Genomic DNA, 23,244 nt, shown 5'->3' on the forward strand with positions numbered 1-23,244 from the left:
CATCATCTGATGATTTCTTGACTTGGAAATTCCCATGGCTTCAAACTGTAAGCTAATAAATTCCTTTTGTTAAAAGAAAGCTCATTTCATGACATCTTTCTTGAGCAGCCTAGGAAACTAAGTAATTACCGTTATCTTTTCTTTGTATATGAGGTTTTAAGCAGGTGAGTTTGTGTGTATGTCTGTGTGTGTGTGCATGTGTGTTGTGGTGGGAGTGTCAGAAAAAATCAGAGCATAAAGTCTGAGTATCAGAAAGAGTGCAGGGAATCCAAGAAAGTGGTCAGGAAGAAAGGTAGATGGGAAAACCAAAACCATTGAATTGGAAGTATTCTTAGAAAACATCTAAATCTTGGTTAATTTCTTCATTTAAAAATGAAAAATGAAGTTGAGAGGGGTCTAGGGCTGAGTCGCACAAATAGAGGGTGCCAGGTCCCAGATGAGAATCCATTCCCTCTATCCCATATTTGTGCTTCTTCTTTCCAAGGAATAGTTTAAATGGTTCATCAGTTCTTAAGAGTAAAAGTTTGTTTGTGTTTATTTTGTTTTGTTTTTAAGTGGATATCAAAGGGACTGAAACTTTAGTTGAAAACTTAAGCTTTTAGATTTGAGGTTTTATATTCTTATTGGAATATTTGGGACAACAATTTTTGCCTTCTTTTGTTTTGATAATCCTGAGAGTGAAGTTAGGAGCACTGAGTTAGGATACAGGCAGGACATGTTACTTTAATCCTGAGCAAACGGTTCATATGGTATCGTGGGAGCTCAGCCCTGGAAGTCATTAGAAAGGCCACATGTCCACTCCTGACACAGAAGGTAGTAATGCCTTTTAAAATATCTGCCAAGTAGTTAACCCCTTTTAACATCTCCAGAATGGGGAACCGAATCTCATTTTCTAAGGTCCGATGGTGTATCAGGCACTCAAACCAGCATGTTAATATACTACTAATTTAGCATCAACAACACTGTCTGAGGCAATTCTTATCACCTATACTTCATGGGCAATAAAACTCATCCTGAGAAATGTGAGATATTTTGCCAAAGATACAGGATAAGTTAGCTGCAGAATCCTTTCAACCCAAGTGTGTTCGCCTCTCAAGTTTGTCTATAGTGCAGGAGCTGAAAATACCTGATTTGGGAATCTGATGAAACTGAGTTTGGATCCTGAGTTTTCACTTTTTACTCAAATGGCTCTAGCCACACAGCTTATTTCCTCAGCCATTAAGGAAAAAACAAGAAGAAGGAGAAAAGTGGCACTCAATGTACTCAATGCAGAAAGGTTTCATGAGGATTGTGTAAGTCCTTGTTAAGTTCTTTCCATGGTGCCTAATGTATGGTAAGTATTCAGTAAATGACAGGTGTTATTAATAATATCTGCAAGCCTTTTCCTCTGAGCTGCAGTTTACCCATTTGTGAATTAACAGGCCTGGATGAGAAGACTATAGATTCTTTCCATCTCTAACAGTATATAGTTGTTTATTCAACTCTCAGTTACTGTGTTGTATTGCCAGTAAGACTGTATCTAATTCAGCAGCGTAGACAGCTTCTTTGGCATCTATAACTTTCATTCACTTTGGAAACTCATGGTAGGAGAAGCCCTTTTCTTCTATTTTTCTCCCCATGGCAACAAAGACAAATCTATTAGTTACATTGCCTTAAGCATGGCTCAAGCTTTAGGAAAACAAACAGAGGCATTAGAGTGTTCAGCTAATCAAGATTTCTGCCACCCCTCTCTAGGATGGGATGGGTGTTCCTAATCAGGGTGAGTGACAGGCACATCCATTCAGTGGGTGAGAAAAGAGCACTCTATCCAGTGCATTTCATTCATTCACTGCCAAGAAGAGAATACCAGTCAAAGGTAAAAACAATTCTACCTCTAGTTGTACCTAATTATCCAGCAGCAGAAGGAAGCTTGCAGGGGGCGCCTGCTCAGTGTCCGAAAGCAGAGCAGATGTTTTCAATTACTCTCTCCTTTGTAATTCTACCCTGGAAATAAGAATCTCAAACCTGGAAAATAATGGGAATACATAAACCTCACAAAGGGACATATACAGCAGAAGGAGACAAACAACATGGGATAAAGTAAATGCATTTAGAGTCTTCAAATAAGAGTATTAGGAATTATTTTTCCAGTCAGATCTGTAACCAGGAAACACAGTTGTACCTCTAAATACCTTCTAATCAAGGCAAAAGCATGGCAGGTTCTATGGTGTGTTTGCTTTCAGTAATAGAAAAATAGTGGATTCCTTTATGATGCCTGAGTTGAGCATTGGACCAATATTCGCCTGAGCTCTGATATTGTAAGAGGCTTGTTTTGCAAGAAAAAATATTGTTAAATCCTCTGTAAGATTGGCATTTAATACACTACATACACTACATTTTAAAAGTAGAATTTTGTAAGATTTCTGAAGATAACCTGGAAAAAGAGTCACTGAAGGCAAGAACTAGAAAGCTGGAAGGTTGAGTGCCCAGCTCGATCTAACCTGTCCATTTTAGAGATGGGAAAACTGAGGTACGGTGAAGTTAACTTGCCTAAGATAAGAGGATGAGTCAAAGATAAGACAGATGTCATGCCACCCACTTTAGGGAAACCTGAGATAAATGGGTAGATAATTATATTTGTTTCCCACGTGGGTTCAGTGCATTAAATTGCAGATTGATTAAAACAATTCCAATTCCAATGTCCAAGCTTATATAGTAAATGCCAGTAAACAAAAAGAAAGAGAATCTAATTCAAAAGTACAAAGCCATCTTTTACTTTCTGCAGTTCTGCTCTGGCATGATAATAAGAAAACAAACAGCTTTCAATGGGTCTCCCCACACAAAGGAATCAGCACCTTTGAAAATAAATGTCCCCAACAGGGAAAAATAAAACATTAAATTAAAAAAAAAATGTTTACATTTGCTTCTCAGAAGGAGGTAATCTGTGACCTCAGAAGAGCAAAGTACATCACAGAGTAATAACCTGCAGTTTGAAGGTTGCTTTAAATGATTCTGAATATCTACCTATTTGTCATAATGGAATCCCAGACTCCAGAATGACTGTGATGTTACCTAGATGCCATCCCCATCTGACACAGCATCTTATTCCTCAGAAGCATTTACTAGGCCAGCAATAAAAGCTGAGCTTTTTGTCTGAAGTCTTCCAGTGACAGGGCCAAACAGATCATCAAGCATTCATCATGTGTAGCTGAATGTTCTTCCCTATTTTGAGCTAGAGTTGGTCTCACAGGAGCTGCACTTTGTTGGGCTTTACGTGGGCTTGAAGAGTAAGTCTTGCGTTAGCAACCACCCTTTAGATATTGGAGACAAGCAATCATTTGCTCCCTAAGTTATCTAGTTCCCAAACCAACCCCCAGTCCTTAACATTTGGAAATCCTCTATGGTGTTTGGTGCTGTGCCTCAAAAACAATGTGTTGAATTGACTAGAAGCCAGCATTACAGATGGAGATAGCGAGACTCTATGATGCACTGTGGGTTTTGAAGAGCCTTTCCACACCTGTAGGAAAACCACAGTACCTGTCAGTACCCAGTAGATCAAGGAACTTCTAGATAATGAAGAGGATAAATATATGTGGAAAATGCAGTTCAAGACATTTTCATAGTCTTATTTCAGCTTGTTGCCCATTTGTAGATAAGCCGATGTTAGAAATGATATTAGTCTGAAGATGAATGAAATGTCTCATTTTCCTTTAGTGACAAAGGTGGCAAGAATAAAAAGCATTCCACATGTATAGGAATTTAACATTTATAAATTGTTTTCACAGAAATGCTCTCGGGGGATCTTCACTTTCATCTTATAAGCTAGACATTGACTCAATTTTATAGATGAGAAATGATGCTCTGGGGATGTACAATAATTTGTCCAATACCCCTAAGCTTCTAAGCGATAGAACTCCAAGTTCGATATTTTCCCTACCATCCTTTCCATGGCTTCCTTTCAATAAGTAGGCAGGGGAACTATAGATCAGTTTTTTTCCATGACTATGCTCTTTACTCATGGAAAACTTAACCATTTTGCCAAGGAAAGGCAAAGGGAAAGACCTCTGCCAAGGTCAGACCATGCATTGCCTAAGGTTATTGTTCTCCACTCCAGCCTCAACACTTCTAAGAGATCAATGAAAGCATACATTGGGAAATAAAATAGTCATGAGAAAATTTCTCAAATTGGCTAGTTTTCATTTCCTGTTGGCTTTTCCAGCACATTCTTGGCACCAGATGAGAGTAATGTGGTAATGTGGTAGAAAGTCTCTGTGAGATGCTATCCATTCAGAGACAGAGGGCAGTAAGATATCCCATTCTTTGATGCCCTAAGGGCTCATCTGGACATCCTGAAATTTTCACAGTAGTCAATGTGGTTGATTTGTTGTCCTAGCAAATAGGTTTGCTTTTTAGAGAATTTCAAAGCATCAATGTTATGGAGGTATCTATGTACCTACTGCTAGCTGTGATTTGGAAATGCCAGCAAAATAGGTTTGTTTTGTGTTAACTTGGTGTCTCAAGAAAATGTGCAAGCTCAATCTTGCTTTGTCCTAACTGGTGTAATTACCCATCACATTATGTATTTGACAGGATTAGAACCAGTAAGAAGTCATATTGTTTCCTATTTTAAAGAAAACTATCATCCCAGCACTGAACGTGGGAAACAGATTTAATAAGGGAGTCAACACACTTGAAAAGGATTCTTATGTTGAGATGTAATAGCAGCAGCTGCGATTTATTGAGGACCTACTATGGGTCATGCTTTAAAGACGTTATTTATAGTTCTCATAGCAACCCCGCAAAGCACATAGGAGAAACAGATACTGGGTGAAGGAAAGTAACTTTCTGAAGGTCACAAAACTAGAAAATATCAAGCCCAAGCAGACTTTTTCAGCAGGTATTTCTGCTACTACGCTGAAGCATTTGTCTTTGAACCATACAAAACACATTAACTATTTGTAAGAGAGAACTCACACATGTGCACATGCACACACACTAGAAAGTCTTATTGAAATAGAATTTAAATGCAATTCCTGAAAAAAACAGTTATTCCATCAAACAAAGTGTACCTACTATCTTCTGGGATATAAAATGTGTCTACAATTATGGTAAGTGTTCAATTAACACTTGTGAAATGAAGAATGCCTAATTCATTCCAATTGATCCAAACCATTATATCTAAGACCTTTTCTCCCCACTGCTCACCTATCTGATTTTTTTGCATGGGCAGACACTGGGAATCGAACCTGGGTCTCCAGCATGGCAAGAGAGAACTCTGCTACTGAGCCACCATCGCGCCACCATTGCACCACCCCCCATCTGTTGTGTTTTAAAATGGAAAAATTACTCATTATTTCAATAAATATGCACAAAGCACATACTCTGGTGTGAGATATAATTCTGGAAATTAGAAAACAAATTAAAGGAAAGAACAGTCTAGCTTCTAAAGAGGATGTGATCCGGTAAGGGGGACATACATATAAACTGGCCATATAGACAATGTAAAAGTTCTAGATTTGTGCAGGGCTGAGGAAGCACAGTGAAGGGCCCTGGAAAGCCCTAGAAAGAGGTAAAACCTTTGAGTACTTTGATACTTAGTGAAGTGCAGGGTTGCTTTGTTTATTCATGCTTCTTCTCATTCAAAGAGATCTCTAATATGTGTGATACTAAAATTTTCTCTCAGCTTCATAAGAACATGAGATTTGGAAGATGTGTAGATCACTCTAAAATCAGATTTCTTGTTTGGGCCGTAGAATGAACTAGAGAATATATAAACCTCCCCTGCTATGCAAGATACTTAGAACCCTAGATATAATATGACAGATCGTTTAAATACACAGCTGAATTCACAAGAAAACGAGAGAAATTTCCAAGGGCCAAAAAACAAAGAAGGAATTGAGACCAGATAGTGAGCAAATGAAAGGATGCCGCAGCTGTCTTGCAAGGGGAAGGCCAAGATGGGAGAGAATATGTGTGTGTGTGTGGGGGGGGGGGAGGACATTGTTGGAATTTGGCAAAAGGGGGTGGGTGTTCAGTGTCCCTCAGGTCAGGCTGCTCATGGATAGCAGTTGAACTAGAGATTTCTGCAGCATCTACACTGTCAGGTAAAAGTAAACGAAACTTGAATTTACCCTCCTGAGCAATGGGATATCATTCAGAGCATTTGTCCCTGTGAGGAGTTTGGAGTCTAGGAAGTTTCATCCCAGTCTAAAGTATTCTGTGTTATCTCCTTTTTATGTAAATGTCAGTAAATGCTTATGTATCATTTTCCACTAAAGAAGGCTGCCTCTCTTGTTCTGGGCTTTTACTGGAAAAAAAAATCTAACCTCCAATTTTATAATGTTTTTTAATGCTTTTTGATAAATTTGCCCACTTGCTAATTACAAATGTTTGTTCTACTGTATATGACAAAGACCATTCCTCTCCCCCCTTACCGGCCAATCTGATAGGATAGAAAGAATACATCTTTTCAATTTTAAGATGAATCTATTTGTACTTCTCTTGATCCTCCCTTATCAGTTTATCCTGGGACCATTTCCTTAAGAAATAGCACTCACATTAATCCTTATCTCAGAAACTTCTTTTAGGGAAGCTGATAAAAAACACAGCATTAGTAAATGACGGTGCCAGAATTTCTGGCTCTGATTTCTGTTTCCACATTTCACACATTCACATTTATTCCAGTGAAGATAAGAAAATAGGAATCAGAGAGGTTCTTATTTTTTATTAGGGCCATACAGTTTGTAAGGAGCTCAAATCGTGTGGGCTGTACTGCACTGACTTTCAAAATTTATCATACAGAAGCAAACCTAAAACATTGGGCTGCAAAGATTTCTAAAAATCTCCCATTCAGAATTGTATTTATATTGAGTCTCAGTTTCTTAGCTGTGAAATGAAGGCATTGATGGCTTCCTCAACACCTTTTTTAAAAAATATTAAATGCAATAGCATACTTGAAGTGCCTGTCACAGTTCTTGGCACTTAGCTAGATGCTCAGTATATGTTTGTCCTTCATTGATAAGCAATGGTGAGGAAAATTTAACCAAATAAGGACTCTAGTGATCAAAATTGTTTTTGACAAAACCACAGTATTTTCCTGAAGCAATGCCTCCACTTCCAGAAAAATACTGTAAAATAATAAATACTCCTGACAGTTCCCCGTACATAATGGACTGCATCAATGTCTCCATAGACCTGGTGGATAAATAATGGAGGCTCATATGTCCAGAAGGTTTCTTAATAAAGTCCAGCCCCTTCCCAAAGAAGAAAAGTCAGAGAAGACAGGCATGCCACATTAAAACTGCAGTGACCCAGCCCGCCCTTCCTAACTGCTAACTAGGCAATTCTCAGGAGCCCAGAAAGGAAATCCAGAAGGATATAAACATGAAATGAACCAAGCAGGCAATTGATTTTCTGGTCTCTTTTTTTCCCTTTTGTTTTGTTTTGGTGTGTGTGTGTGTGTGTGTGTATGTGATGGGGGGAGAAGGAGAGAGAGATTTATTTTTATCATCATCAGGACATTAATACTCAGAGGGAAGAAAATGCCTCTTGAATGAGATGTTTGTAGGGAAAATTACAAGGGAGAGGATGCTGATTTTGACCGAGCAATGCCCTCTGAGGATTGGGGTGGAAGAGAATGGCTTCTCATGTTTTTTCTGCTCCCCTAATGGAAGTAAAATAACAACATGAAATAGAGGGATGGAACAGCCAGCAGGAGGATAAATACCAAGGAAGCGATGTAAACACAGCCCCCAATTTCCCCAGCGAGTAAGAGAATGAAGAATGTATTATTTATCTCTCTTTGCAATCTGCAAGGCAGAGCATGGAGCTGCCCCCTTTGGGAGTATCTTCTATAAATAATCAAGGAATTGCAGGATGGGAGTTTGAAATCAAGTGAAAGCAACCCAGGAGGCTGAGAATTTTTCCCAACTTGGGGTCTTTACACACCTCTTCCAGGAAGCCTCTCTTGATCCTCATGGGGAGCCAAAAAATAGTCCTCTTATAACACAAAGAAACTTTAGAAGTCATTGACTGTACCCTACACCCTCACTATTTCAGGTTAGGAAACTTAATGCAAACTGTGGCTAACTATGTAAAAAGATTGTCTGGTACTTGCAGATGAGTACAGTGTATGCGCTCTGGGATGAAACCACTCAGCTTGAATGTTTCATTCATTATTTAGAAAACGTGTTACTTTGGGCAAGTTACCGAACCTACCTGTAATGTTTCGGAGATATGAACCCCAGAAAAACATGTTCTTACTCTTAATCCATTCCTGTGGGTGTGGACACATTGTTAATAGGACTTTTCGATGAGGTTAGTTCAATTAAGGTGTGGCTCAAATGAATCAGGTTGGGCTTTAATCCAGACTCCTGGAGACCTTTAGAGGCATAATGAAAAGTCAGAAAGAGGGAAGCCAGAAGAGGCTACCATATGCACTGCCATGCAAGAGAAAAGCCAAGGACTGAGGATACCTGGGAGCCAGCAACAGAATGTTAAAATCTTTGGGAAGAAGGTATGGTCTTGCTGATGCCTCAGTTTTACACCTCAAAAGCCTCAAAACTGTGAACCAATAAATTCCTGTGGCTTAAGTCAACCCATTGTATAATATTTGTTTTAGCAGTCAAGAAACTAAACTACTCCCCAAACTTAAATAACTTCATCTGCAAAATTAAGGTAAAACTAACAATAATTCCTACCTAATCAGGTTATAGTAAGAAATAAATACACACAAAATTCTTAGTACAGAGCCTGCCATGTATTTAGAATTCCATAAGGCCTAAGAATGTTTTGTTGTTGGTGTTGGTAGTAGTAGCCATTGTTAAGAACAGAAATAGGATTCAATTCACGTCTTCTGTCTTCAAATAACCCCTTTTTTCTCCCCACTCTTTGATTTCTAATCTCTTGATTAAGATTTCACGTTGCCTTAACAAATTTCATTATTCCACATATAACAGCTGGCGGCTTAAATGACTGATTCAAGTAGGTAATTCGTTGCTGGAATTTCTCAGACCAGGCCTCTGCTCTTACATAGCCAATGACTTTATTTACCAAATAAGCATGGCTCTGTCTAATCCAGATATTTTTTTAAAAATCCTGATAGATTTGCCTTGGCAAACTGACTCAACTGTATTTGAAAAAGTTTGGTGAACATGAATCGAAATGATAAAAATATATTCTTGTGGTGAAACCTTGATCTATTTAGAAGGGGTAGCTCTTTTAGGGTTAGGATGATGGGGGAAGGACTTTGGAATCAGCCATAGTCACACTGGGTCCTAAAGACCATGTAAGCCTTACATGAGGGAAAGAGAAAAGAAAGCGCCTCCCAGGTAGGCATTGAAGACAAACAGAACTTGCTCACCATTTTCTTTAATCATAAGACTTCTTATTAAAAGGCATCATCAAGATGCCTTCGTCAATGTCCAGTTCAATAGGCTCCACCTTTTATTTTTTTTTCCTGCAGCATCCTAAACATTTTCTTCCAAGCACATAGTGTCATTCAACATGAATATCTATTTGTGTATATTGATGGAGATGAACTGGGGTGATCATGATTTTAAAGCTATAAGTTTGTCCTATGAGGATAGAAGTCAGACCCATTTTTACTTATGGCTATATCCTCAGTGCCTAGCCCCAGGGCCATCTGATACATGGTAAGTGCTATTAAACACTTCTTGGGAGAATGCATGGATGATTGAATGGTTGAATGAATCAGAAACGCAGGCCACTCACCAGTAGAGAGAGAGAGGCAGTGTGAAACAGAAAAAGGGACATGGAAGAGGAGCAAGAAGGACCTCTGTGCCCTTTCCCCCAAGTGGACTATGGATAAGCCCCTACCGTTCTCTGAGCCTCCATTGTCTTTTCCATAAAGTCAGAGTTAGAGCTGAGGGCACTATGTGGGTTTGCCTGCTCTGCAGTTGTATGTTTTTATGATTCTCCAATTCCTTACTTGGAAGTGTTCATATTACCCTAGCTTACCTACTGGTAAGAGCACAGACAGAAGAGTGTTTTCTAATATGTGGAGACAGGATAGTCGAGGACTTTGTCTCCACATTATATAAATATCCGTTGAGCACCTGCTATGTGCAAGGTCTTTGGTGGGGGAGGGTGCAGAGATAAGCAAAGTATGGCCCCTGGTTCTGAATGGCAGTGATGAAGAATGGAGAAGATGAACAAAGAGAGGAGGATAAGGGTGAGGATTTGAAAGGACATGAAGAATAAGGAGGAGGAAGAGGCAGAGAAAGAGAAGGAAAAGAAGAAAGTACAAGGAGGAAAAAGAGAGGAGGAAAAGCCATGTTTCATTGAGTGTGGTGCCAAGTGTCGTCTTATCCCATTTTATAGCTGTAGAAACTAAGATTTCAACAGGTTAAAAACAAAGCTAGTGGTGGGGCCAGGGCTCATCCCAAATCTAACAGGCACATATCCTCAACCCTGGAGTTCTCATGTGGCCCTGCCTGGTGAAAACAGGTACTGGCCATGAGGGCCTTGACTAGAAGCTGCATTCTCTGCATGTGCAGCCACAGCCCTTGGCCCTGCCCCCTCATTTCTTTTAGACTCTGTCCTACCATGAACCTGGGGTCTGGCTCTCAGCACCTAAATATGCTTTCTCTTGTCCTGGAGTTGCCCACAAAGAAAAGAAAAGTCCCTTACGTGCAAACAGCAGAGAGAAAGACTGTTTTCTCCAAAAGGCACAGAAAAGGAAAGTTGCAGAGGCCCGGGGCAAAGACAGGGTGGGGAAACTCAGGAGAGGATCAAACTGAAGCCTGAAGCCTTTTGGCTCCTCTCCTCAATTCAGCATTCTCTCTCCTCTTGCCGCTTTCAAGTTTCATTCACTACTTCAGTGGGATTTGGGGAGTGGATTGGAGTTACAGTAATAGAGGTGCTGGAGGCAAACTGCTATTTTTCAGCTTCCAAGAAAAACAATTATCCTAATCTGGTTTACCATCCCTATTTCTCCCCTAACAGTGGAAATTCACTGGGTTCAGAGAGCATTCCTGCAAAGGAGACACATGTGATGTCTTGGTCACATCACATTGTATAACTACACTGTGCCAGACTGCTATTTTTCCTACTCATTTTACTTCCTACTGATTTATTGAGCATCTACCTAGTGCTTTAGATGGATAGCATTCCTTGAGCTCGTACTAGAAGCCCCTTCCAAGAGCATTAGATATATTATTTCAATCACTCTACAAACCCAAGGTATGCACAATCATAATCCTTAAGTATCCCAGAGAGGTTAAGCAACCTGCTCAAGATCACAGCTGACAAGAAGAGAAGTCTGGGTTCTTAGCATATCGTGCACTCTATCAACCACAAATCCTCTGAGTTGTTTGTCATTTTTTTTTCCTTTGGGTTAAATCTTGAAGCTCAGGTACAGAGAGCTGAAGCAATTTGCCCCAGGTCCCACAGTTTAGAAGTGTCAGAGGCAGGATTTGTACTCTAACCTGTTTGGTCTCTATTTTTTTGTTGTTTCTACTACACCAAAGATGGTATGTAGGGTGCTGTGCCAGGTTTGAGGGTGTCTGGGTATGGTTCGTGTTTCAAAATGCCCATGATGTCTGCCATATGGGGAACATTCTGGAAATTGAAGGGTGGATGCCAAAAGGCCAATCCATCTCATTTCCATGGATTTTCCATCTCAATCTATCTCATTCCATGGCAGACCTGGAAGTTCCTCTTTTCTGATGCCTTTCCCTTCTAGGATTTCCCTACACATTCAATTGAGTCAGTTTTCCACTATCAGATGAGAAGATAGAAACAGCATGATTTTCCTAAAACGCTGCACTTTTCTAGGCACTGGCAAAGCTGTCTTAGGGACGCCTGCATTTCAATGATTTCTAGAAACCTGTGTTTTAAGGGCTCTGAAGTAGGAATCAGGTGACCAGGTATGGAACTTCTGTCTTTAAAATTGCTACTAGATCAGCATTTGAATTTTAGGGAAATCACTCTTTTTTCTGAGTTTCAATTTCTAGGAAAATTGGTAAGAAGGTTAGATAAGATTTGATCAATATTCCTCAAAGGGCATCAAAATCACCTAGGTTTTTCTGGTTTTTGTTTTTGTTTTGCTTTTGTTTTTGTTTTTTATGTGGATTCCCGAGGCCCCAGTCCTGACCTGTGGATCAAATTTTCTAGGGATGAGGTGGAGGAATCTGCATTTTAAATAAGCAGGCCAAGTAATATCCCTGAGGTTGGAGAGCATGACTTAAGAGTCATGAATCCTCACTAAAGTGAAGAGAAAGTATTGTTTTATTAATTAATTGTAACAAAGGCACCACAATAATGCAAAAGATTAACAACAGGGATAACTGGGTGAGAGGGACATGTAAGAATTTTATATCTGCTGCATAATTTTTCTAGAAACCTACAAATTTTCTGAAAAAAATAAAAAGAAAAGAACAAGAAGGAGGAAAGGAAAAAAAGAAGGAAACTGTTAAAGAAGAAGGGGAGTAGAAAAAATGGAAAGAAGGAAGAAAAAAATGGAAAAAAGGATGAAGATAGGAGGGAGGAAGGAAAAGAGAGAGGGGAAGAGAAAGGAAGTTAAACTCTAGAAAAATCTTTTTCCCCCTCTTTCTACTGCTTAGGAACAAAGGATTAAGGGTGGTGGGTAAAGAAGAGGCAAGTTGGTAGCCAAGAATCTGGTGGAATTTTAAACATGAGTGTATATATCAATAAAAAGCTGATATATGTATGTACATATATATAAATACATATGTGTCTGCATTTATCAGTTTTAGAGATGCTATATATTTTTTAGCGTCAAAATTCAAGCAGCAACAGTAGCAGCAGCAACTAAATAAACCTGAATAAACTGGAGTAGTGATGATCATGCATCAGACCACAGGATATCTATTCAAAAACATGAATCTGAAATGTGAGACCCTCAGACCTTTCCTTACACATTTTAACAGCCCAACCAGATGTAAGCTGGTTGCAAACTGTGGCAGGACCTTGAATTGCTGTCACTCCCCCAAGTGACTGCAGGTTCAGAGAGATGCTAGGTTTGCCTTCTGGCAAGTTTGTTTCTTGGTCAATTTACTTACCTTCTTGGAGCCTACTTTCTCACTATTCTCCTGAAATGAACATACAAATAAGCAATGCACAGAAGGTGTGAGAGTCAAATGAGGTCATGCATATAAAATAAGTTAGAAGCAGTAGTAGCTTTTAAATGTTATGTCCCCCAGAAAACTTCTTTGCTATGCATATGGTTGTATCTCCTTCTATTTAGCAGTACTGGCTACTCTTATAACTTGGCATTATTAGTCTTTCTGCCCATGTCTCATTGATGCCCTAACATACAGTTATTACTGTTCTCCTTGAAGTTCTTGGCAATGTATCCAAAACATAGGAGGGGTTGTTTCACTTAGGTTTTTCTATGATGTACTCGAAGTCTCCACTTAGAATATACCCCTACCATTAAATTATTTGGGACTCATGCTACTACATAATTTGCAGGGCTCAATATGAAACAATAATGTGCAGCCTCTTGCTCAAAAATTCTTAAAAATTTCAAAACAGCAGCAGCAGAGCACTAAATTAAGCAAAAGGTGCTGACTGCACAGGTCAGTCCCATGAAGCCAGACCTGGCCCTATTTGAATCAACCACACACTCTTTTGCTTTTTCATGGCATTTACTTTTTTTTTTTTTTTTTAATATGGAACACCTCACGAATTTGTGTGTTACCCTTGTGCTGGGGCTATGCTAATCTTTTCTACATCGTTCTGATTTTAGTAGATGTGCTGCTGAAGCGAGCACCATGGCATTTACTTTTAACAACAGCGATAACAAAAGTGCCACTGAGACCAAGGTACTATCTTTTGCTGTGTAGAAGTCTGTCTCTTCTTTCAGATGAACTGATTGAGAGCAGAGACTCTTTTGTTGGTCATAGTTGTAGAACCAACACAGAGTGCAGAGTTTCACATCCTCTGCTGAATAGTTCTTTGCTGAACTTATTCACAGGAACAAGGGGATAAGACGAGTTACAGGTGGAAAGGGTGAACTACATCAGTTTCTGACAGGTCTTGAATACTAGGTCCAGGAATCCAGACTGTCCCAACGGACAAAAAATAGCCATTAAGGATTTGGGGGGTGGCATAGCTTATGTGGCTTGAGTAGAGTATGGAGATAGTTTCTTTTTTCTTTCTGTTTTTTCCTGTTCTTCTTCAATGACCTTGATACACACACACACACACACACACACACACACGTATATTTTAATTGCATGCCTTATTTCCTTTTCTCTGATTAAGCTAAATCCCATGTATGTGATAATCGGTATATAGTTTAAACAAGAAAACATAGAATATAAAGTATGAAGAAGAATATAAAAATAATTCATGGTCTCACATAAGAACTATAAACATGTTAAAATATTTTCTACAAAATAGTAAATATATACAATATTGTATCTGAATCACTCCAGAGATTTATTAACACCCAGTAAGTTAATAAGCCCCTGCTGCTATTGATTCTGGAATATGTAATACAGTTTTGGCCAAATAAGAAGCAGCTGGATCCCAAGTCAACTTTGCAATGTGGAGTGTCCTCCCTTGGGGCTTTTTAAAAGCACATATAGCATTGATCTTGATCCAGCACTTGTACTCAGCATGTTGAAAATATTAACTCACTTAATACTCATAATAGCTATGTGAGGCAGGTAATATTATTATCTTCGTTCTGCAGATGAAGAAACTGCTTAAAAGGTTAAGTAATTACCCAAGTTCATGCTTTAAATCACTCGTATTTATAACTGCTTTATTATTATTACTATTTTAATTCTCCTCCTGGGTCCTCTTATTAAGGATGGTATGGTAGGTAGAATAATAGTTCTAGAACAGCATTTGCATCCTAACCCCCAAAACCTCCAAATACATTACTTTACACGGCAAGAAGGACTTTGCAGATGAGATTAAGTTAAGGGTCTTGAGGAGACCTTGAGGAGGTTATTCTGGATTATCTGGGTAAGAAGAATAGGTTCCCTATAAAGGCAAGGCAGGAGGGTCAAGGTAAAAAAAAAAGAGATGTGGTAACAGAAGCAGAGGTCAGAGTGATGTGGGGCCTCAAGCCAAGGAAAGTAAGCAGCATCTGGAAAGGCAAGGAACGGTTCTGTTTTAGAAGAAATGTTGCTCTATTGACACCTTGATTTTAGCCCTGAAAGATCCTTCTCAGATTTCTGATCTCCAGAAGAAAATGAAGCTATATACCACTGTTTATAGCAATTTGTTACAGTAGAACTAGGACAATGAAACAGATGACATGTCTCTAGAATTTATCTCTCATGTCTTAGAAGTGTCAAGCAGGATCCTGCAAATGAATTTTGCAGGTGCTCCATATAATGTAGAAAAAACTACATTTAAAAAAAATAAAATATAAAAAAACTCAAACACCTTCTCCACTACATCTGGTATCAACATATTTAAATAGATAAATATAAGTATTTATCTATTTAAGTGTATTGATTTACCCATCTTTATCTATTTAAGTTTATTGATTTGGTATATATATATGTATGTATATAGTCACATTAATGTGTTTATCTGACTTGCCCTTTATTATTATTACTTGATTATTTACTCATATTGCAGCAAATGCTCTAAAGCAAGACTATCAGCTGGAAGCCCATTAACGCAGGGCAGGGTAAGAGCTGTGGAATTTGTTTTTCCACCCTTGGCTTATCCTCCATGTTGTGTGCACAGGAGAGGACAAAGGGCTGATTTGGTGAAAGGAGTCTTAAGAAAATCATTTGTGTAGCCTAAGATTTAGTGAACATGGAAACTGGTACTTGACTAGTTGCTGATAAGGCCTAAAGGGGACAGACTTACTGAAGGAGTCTGTGGCCCCTGGGAAGGGGTAGCTGTTGGAATCCCACTTTCAATCACGATAAAGGAAAGACACAGGCCTCCTCTGTGCCAGACTAGCTGCCAGAATGCAATATACTAGAAATGGAATGGCTTTTAAAAAGGAGAATTTAATAAATTACAAGTTAACAGTTTTTAGGCCATGGAAACGTCCCAATTAAAACAAGTCTATATGGGTAGTTCAGTGGTTAGAATGCTCGCCTTCCATGCGGGAGACCTGGGTTTGATTCCCAGACCATGCACCCCCCAAAACAAAAACAAGAACAGAAAAAAACAAGTCTATAGAAACATCCAATCTAAGGTGTCCAGGGAAAAATACCTTGATTCAAGAAGGCCTATGAAGTTCAGGGTTTCTCTCTCAAGTAGAAAAGCACATGGGGAACATGCTTAGGGTTCCTCTCTCGGCTGGAAGGGCATATGGCAAACACAGCATCATCTGCTAGCTTCCTCTCCAGCCCTCTGGGAGGCATTTTCCTCCTTCATCTCCAAAAGTCACTGGCTGTTAGACTCTCTGCTTCATGGTTCTGTGGCAGTCTGTTGTCTTTCTCTGCTCTGAATCTCCCACTTTCTCCAAAACGTTTCCTATTTTATAGAATTCCAGTAAAGTAATTAAGACCCACTTGGAATGGGTGGAGACATATTTCCACCTAATGCAATTTAACACCCAGTCTAGAGGGAGTTACATCTCCATGGAAATAATCTAATTTAAGTTTCCAACATATAGTACTAAATAGGGATTAGAAGAAATGGCTGTCTTTACAAACTGGAATTAGGATTAAAACATGGCTTTTCTAGGCTACATACATCATTTCAAACCAGCACATTCCATCCTCTGGACCAGAAAAAAGACATGTTTTTCCCATATACAAAATACATTAATTCCATCACAATATCAGAAATCCTTAAACCATTTAAGTTGCAGTACAAATGAAATACAAAGTTAGAAACAGTACAAACTCCTCTCAAAGTTAGTTACAGGTATAGTCTATCCTAAGGTAAAATTATCCTCTGGCTCTGGATCTGTGAAATTCAGAACAAGTTATTTGCTGACAACATATAAAGAAGGAATAAGTCATAGGATACATATACACATTTCCACAGGGAGGAAGGAACACAGGGATCTCTGGACCCAAGTAGTTAAGAAAATCTGCAGGGCAAACTCTGATAGATTTCAAAGTCTGAGAGTCATTTATCTTTGGGGCTTTAGAAAGCAGCAGTCCCACCTTTTCCAAGGGCTTACACAGAATCCTGCCTCTCTCCAAATGCAAACTTGGGGGGCTTTGGGGAGACCACCTTTTTCTTGGCTCCACCCTCTCCAAGGTTAGGGGCTGGACCTGGGATCTCTGCCATTTCCGGGGCATATGCTCAATCCCTCCATGTAGTGGCAGTCAGGCTTTCCCCAAACCCCAAGGAATGTGCTTCACTCTCTCCAATGCCTGAAGGGGCATGACTCTTCTACTGCAGTGAGGTGGAAAGCCCATCCTGTGCCTTTATGGCAAACTCACCCTCTCCATGGGCTTGGGTGGGTCCACTCTCCCGGACTGGAGCTTCTTGACTTCAGACCCCATGGTTTTGCTTCTGAAGTTATTTTTCCTTTAATGTGTCCCTTCTCTGTCCCTCTCAGTTCCGATTAGTAGTGATTCTTTTTATACAGATCCCACAACACTCATTGGCTTTCTAAGCAGGAGCCTTGGATTGTGCCCATCAGACATAAGGAGTTTCCACAAATCTTTCCTGAATAACTCCATGTCCAATACTGGCTTTTTTTGAAATGCCTGACTGGTTCTATATTTGGCCAAATCCTCATATGGGGCACTATTCTCTGGGGTCTCCCTTCCCAGAAGTCCAGAATTTTCCAGAACTTCAATTTCTGCTTTCCTTGTACCCAAGAACTCAGTTCTCAGCTTATATCTCTCCTGTCACATTTCACTATAAGCTGTGTGGAGAAACCAGGTTGTACTTTCAATATTTAATTTGGAGATCTCTTCTGCTAAATATCTGAATTCATGGCTTTTAAAATCAGTCCTCCAGCCTAAGCCACTAGTCAATTTTGCTAGATTATCTGCGATTTTAAAAAAAGGTTCACCTTCCTTCCCTTATTTTTGTCTAAGCCTTTATCAGAAGTATCTTTAGAGTCCGCATTTCTACCAACAGTCTCTTCAAAGCATTCTAGGTCTTCTCTATCAAGCTCTTTACAACTCTTCCAGAATCTTCTCCCTATCGATTTAAAAAGCCATTCCAAAATGTTTGATATTTGCAAACCGCAGCAGTACCCCACTGTTGATACCAAAGTCTGTTCTAGTTTACTAGCTGCTGGAATGCAATATACCAGAAATGGAATGGCTTTTAAAAAGAGGAATTTAATACATTACTAGTTTTTAGTTCTAAGGCTGAGAAAATTTCCCAATTAAAATAAGTCTATAGAAATGTCCAATCTAAGGCATCCAGGGAAAGATACCTTGGTTCAAGAAGGCTGATGAACTTCAGGGTCTCTCTTTCAAGTGGAAGGTACATAGCAAACACAGTCAGGGTTTGTTTCTCATTTCAAAAGCACATGGTGAACATGGTATCATCTGCTAGCTTTCTCTCCTGGCTTCCTGTTTCATGAAGCTCCCTGGGAGGCATTTTCTTTCTTCAGCTCCAAAGTTTGCTGGCTGGTGGACTCTCTGCTCCTCATGGCTACATTGTTTTGCTCTCTCAGAATCTCCTTCATTCTCCAAATTGTGTCCTCTTTTATAGGATTCCAGTAAACTAATCAAGACCTACCTGAATGGTTGTAGACCCGTCTCCACCTAATTCAGCTTAACAACTACTCTTGATTGAGTCACATCTCCAGGGAGATGATCTAATTACAGTTTCAAACATACAGTACTGAATAGGGATTAGAAGAAATGGCTGCCTTTACAAAATGGGATTAGAATTTAAAAATGGCCTTTCTGGGTACATACATCCTTTCAAACCAGCACAGATGTCTTGAAAAGAACTCTTGCACAAAGCTCTTAGCAGATGAGGGAACTCAATAGAGACAATCTGTGCTGGGTGGACTGATGGACTGAGGGGGCAGAGGAGGGGTCATAAGTATTCAGCCAGAGAGGTATTCTTTGGATCAAAGACATCAGATGAGATGCCCTGCTGATGGGGCTGGAATGAAAGACCTCTTGATAATCCCAAAAGACACTCACAAAGGAAAGGGCCAGCTTTGAACATCTGCCACATCCAGTGGGCACAATCATCAGCCTTAGCCTTTATCGTTACATCACTTTGTGCATATATTTTAAAAGGCATGCTCTTCTAGTGAAGGCAGATCTAAGGCTATACAACTAGGTAATAAAATAGCACCTTGTGAAAATGTACAGAAATGTCCCATTTCCCCCAGGTGGATATAGCACCACACAAGAGTGCACAGCTTGCCAAGAGAGTGAGTTCTGTTCCTCGTTCCACTGGAAGGAAACCCTGTGCAATACTTAACCTACCCAACTGTATGTAGCAGTCCCACTAAGCAAGTAAGACATCTTTAGCCTCTTCCTTAATCTACCTTATCCTGATTCTCTTATCATAACGAGTGGAGGAGAAGGCAAAGGAGTAGATGAACAAGGTGGGGAAATAACAGAAGCTTAGGACAAATTCCTTTATTGTTCTCTATATTTTTTAGTTTGGGTCAGGTCAAAGCTGGGGAAAGGAAAAAGTCTTCAATTGGATGAGAATGACTCTAATTTGATACCAAACTGGACATTTTAGTAACTAAGAGATGAGATTATATATTAATACCTGTAAAGAACAAGAGAAACCATGGGATTCCTCTGAGATATAACCCAAGAATTTAGGGACAAAGCTGTCTATAGAAAAAAATAAAGAGGTAATGGTGAGAGAGGAAAAAAGTTACTTTCTACTCATACCTATGGATCAGTTCATTCAATAGGCACATAGCAGAAAATTGTGCCTTAAACATATTATTGAGAGTTTTCTCAGAAATCTCTGAGAAAGTTTGTGGTTGGGGAGAAGGTGGAAGGAGTGTTTGTTCAGGGTTAGGTCTCGATGTATTTGCTCTCATTTCACCCAGAACAGCTCCCCTATTATCAGTTTTAGTACTAGACTTCCTTGTGAAATTTCAATTGAATGAAGCTCTTTACAGCCAAAAATGTTTGAATACCAGCAGTTTAAGACATGTTTCTGAACAGCTGCAAATAATTAAATATGCCTTTTATTGTAGTTGACTGTGTACATATTTAACTGTCCCTGTTGAACTGTAAGAGTCTTTTAAGACTGCAGACTTGATTTTATTAATCCTTGTATCTGTGAAAATACTTAGAACATTCTGTGAGTAGGCTTATAGAATGAATGAATGACTCCACTCTTACCTGCCTGGTTGGAGTTGCAAACTCAATGGCAATTTATTTTGTGTCTTAAGATAGTGGTAAGATTCCACCTTGGTAGGAACATGGGCTACATTTTAATCCTAATATTTAATTACATGAACATAGAGCTTTGGCCCACATTCTCTTTCCATTCAGTATTTGGTCACCCAAAGGCAGGCCACCTAGGTGATTATAACTCATAATATCTCAGGTAATATCACTTCTAACAGGAAATTGGTGATTTTGGGGTAGCATGAAGTAGAAAATTATTTCATGTCAATTGATGCTGGATGGCTCCATTTTTACTGAGCAGATGCAAAATGACTCTGTGCACAGGAAGCATTTAGTGCTAAGTGAGCTAACATTGATTTGACTATAAGGACAGAGGTTCAATACAACTGTGGGAACTAAAAATGCCAGAGGACATTAGAATTGTCCTGTCGTATGAAGCCGGCATGCGTGTCTTTTAGCATCTAATTCCTGTGGGGTTCCCTGGTGGAGGAATCTAGAAACTCAGGCCCCAGGCTGGCTATGGAATATTGTAGAAAGCAAGTGTGGGATTTGTTCTTGTAATTACTATTCCTCTGAATACTCATGCCATCATTTAATCTTGCCTGGAGTATGCCACTAACTCACCGCATGACCTTGGGCCAATTTTTCCTCCTCTCCCAACCCGTTTTCTCATTTATACAATGTATAGACTCAAGTTGACACTGTTAGTGTACTTTTCAAGTTAAACAGTATGCTATGTGCCTGACAAATATCTTATTTAATACTTACAAAGCCCCTGTAAAGTAGGGTTTTTACAGATGCAAAAACTGTGGCTCAAAGAGACAAACTGATTTGCTCAGTATCGCATGGCTAGTGTGTGGAGGAACAAGCTTCTAAATGCATAGGTGGCTTATCATAGAGATTGTATTATTTCCAATGCATCATTCTACTCTCATGAGAAACTTGAATTCATATTTGAGCAGCATATATTTGGTTAATAGTGGAGAGGTAGGGAATTCGAAATCTAGCTGCTAGATTCTAACTTAAAATGTTATTTGCTTACTCTCCCAATAAGGATAGGTCACGCCAATCTTTCGGGCTTCAGTTTTTTCAATTGTGGTAGGCAGAATGTTTTTTAAAGATGCTTATGACTTGATCCCAAGAATCTGGAAATATGTTACCTTACATGGCAAGAGGCTTTGCTGTAAGGATTAAGGTTCAGGACCTTGAGATGAGAAGGTTATTCAGGATTATTTGGGTGGACCCAATCTAAGAATGCAAGTCCTTAAAAGTGGAAGATGAAGGCAGAAGAGTGAGCCAGAGAGATTCAATGAAATTCAAAATGGGAGAAAAAGTAAAAGAAATAATATGAGGAAGAATTGATGACTTGGTGGTTCTGAGATGCAGGAAGACCTCTGGGTAATAAGAGTGGTCCCACAGCTAAAAGTCAGCAAGAAATTTCAGACTGTGGCAGACTGAATCATGTACCCTAAGAAAAAGCATGTGTTTTTTAGAGAACTTGTAGATTTAAAGAAAAATCATGCATAAAATACAGAGTCCCCATATGTCCCCCTATTATTAACACCTTGCATTAGTGCGGCACTTGTATTTAACTGATGAAGAGTATTATCATAATTGTATAGTTAGCTATTAACTTAATCTTAATCCATGTTCCCATGAGCATGGATCAATTTGCAAATAAGATCTTTTGAAGATGTGTTATCAGTTAAGGCGTGAACTCATCTTAGATCCCATTTACATGTCGTCAAACTGGAACAGCATGGCCCTTAGTTAATATTACTAGAGGTTTAATAAAGAGAGACAGAGGAAGAAACTAGGAGTCAATGGAAACCAATAGTACATACACAAGAAGAGAGTGTCACATGATGAAAGACACAAGAGCATGCTACTGACCCTGGGAGAAAGTATGTTGCTGGCATCTTGATACTAGACTTGACACATCAAAACTGTAAGCTAATTAATTTTTGTTGCTTAAGGTAACCAATTGTGTGGTATTTGTTAAAACAACTCTGGAAAACTAAGACAGAGACTTCAGTCCTATGACCACATGGAACTGAATTAAATTGTCTCCTCCAGTCTCCAGAAAGAAACACAGCCAATCAACACCTTGATTTTAAGCTGGTGAGACCCATACCAGATTTCGAACCCACAGACTGTAAGACAACAAGTTTGTGTTGTTTTAAACCACTAAGTTTGTGATAACTTGTTACAACAGCAGTAGAAAAATAATATATCAACTCTAAAGTGAAAATGTCACACTAAATGGTGTTATCTAATTCTCTACAAAATGACTAGAGCAAGTGTGAGAAGAAGAGTAGAGACAAAGGGAGAGGTGTGGGGTGGGGAGAACTCTGTTTATAGAAGAAGAGAATTATGAGAATATCCTGAGATACTAAATTCGTGTTGAAAGTAACATGGGGCTTGAGGGATCTTTGAAGGTTGTGCTATAAGAACACATTTTGTTGGGTCTAAAAGAAGGATATAATACCCTATTGTTGGAACTGGTTTCAAAGGAAAAAAGTCCAGATATAAACTCAAAATCGCTGGCCAAAGACAAATTAAGTGAGATAAGGAATTCTTAAATTGATTATAATCTACCCTAGAACCATGGGATGTGACACTGAAGTCTGAACTGAATTATACTGGATGAAGTTGCCAGATTTAGGAAAAGACAAACAGTAATGAATTCAATACTATGGGGGGGTGGTGGATAAAATCTTCTCTAATTTGAAGAAAAAAAGAAATAACCTATAGGCTCTATTGTTACCTTGAAACAAATTACACTTAGCCATAATTCTTTATTGGCTTTGAACCCAATGTTCAGGGGTCTAAGATGGTTGGCCAAAGTCCCTCCAGGGAGATAGTGCTGCTGTTAGAGTGAATGCTGGGCAGTGGCCTGAGCTCTGGCACCGAAAGCCCACTGGACCTGGTGAAAAAAACTTTATCTCTGTCTTTTCTCACACAGTCCTTTATGCTTTTCTTTTATTTTTAGCATGGGCAGGCACCAGGAATTGAACCTGGGTCTTTCTGGTATGGCAGG

At 39.2% G+C, this 23,244-nt stretch overlaps 1 non-coding gene across 1 annotated transcript; it reads right to left on the reverse strand.

Annotated features, from left to right (window-relative positions):
* Positions 1-13,628: 13,628 nt before the first annotated feature.
* LOC143675291 (U6 spliceosomal RNA) lies at positions 13,629-13,735 on the reverse strand. The gene has a single exon (XR_013171528.1). It is a non-coding gene; the product is annotated as a U6 spliceosomal RNA (small nuclear RNA).
* Positions 13,736-23,244: the final 9,509 nt, after the last annotated feature.

This window comes from Tamandua tetradactyla, chromosome 2, assembly GCF_023851605.1.
Source record: "Tamandua tetradactyla isolate mTamTet1 chromosome 2, mTamTet1.pri, whole genome shotgun sequence".
Classification (NCBI taxonomy): domain Eukaryota; kingdom Metazoa; phylum Chordata; class Mammalia; order Pilosa; family Myrmecophagidae; genus Tamandua; species Tamandua tetradactyla.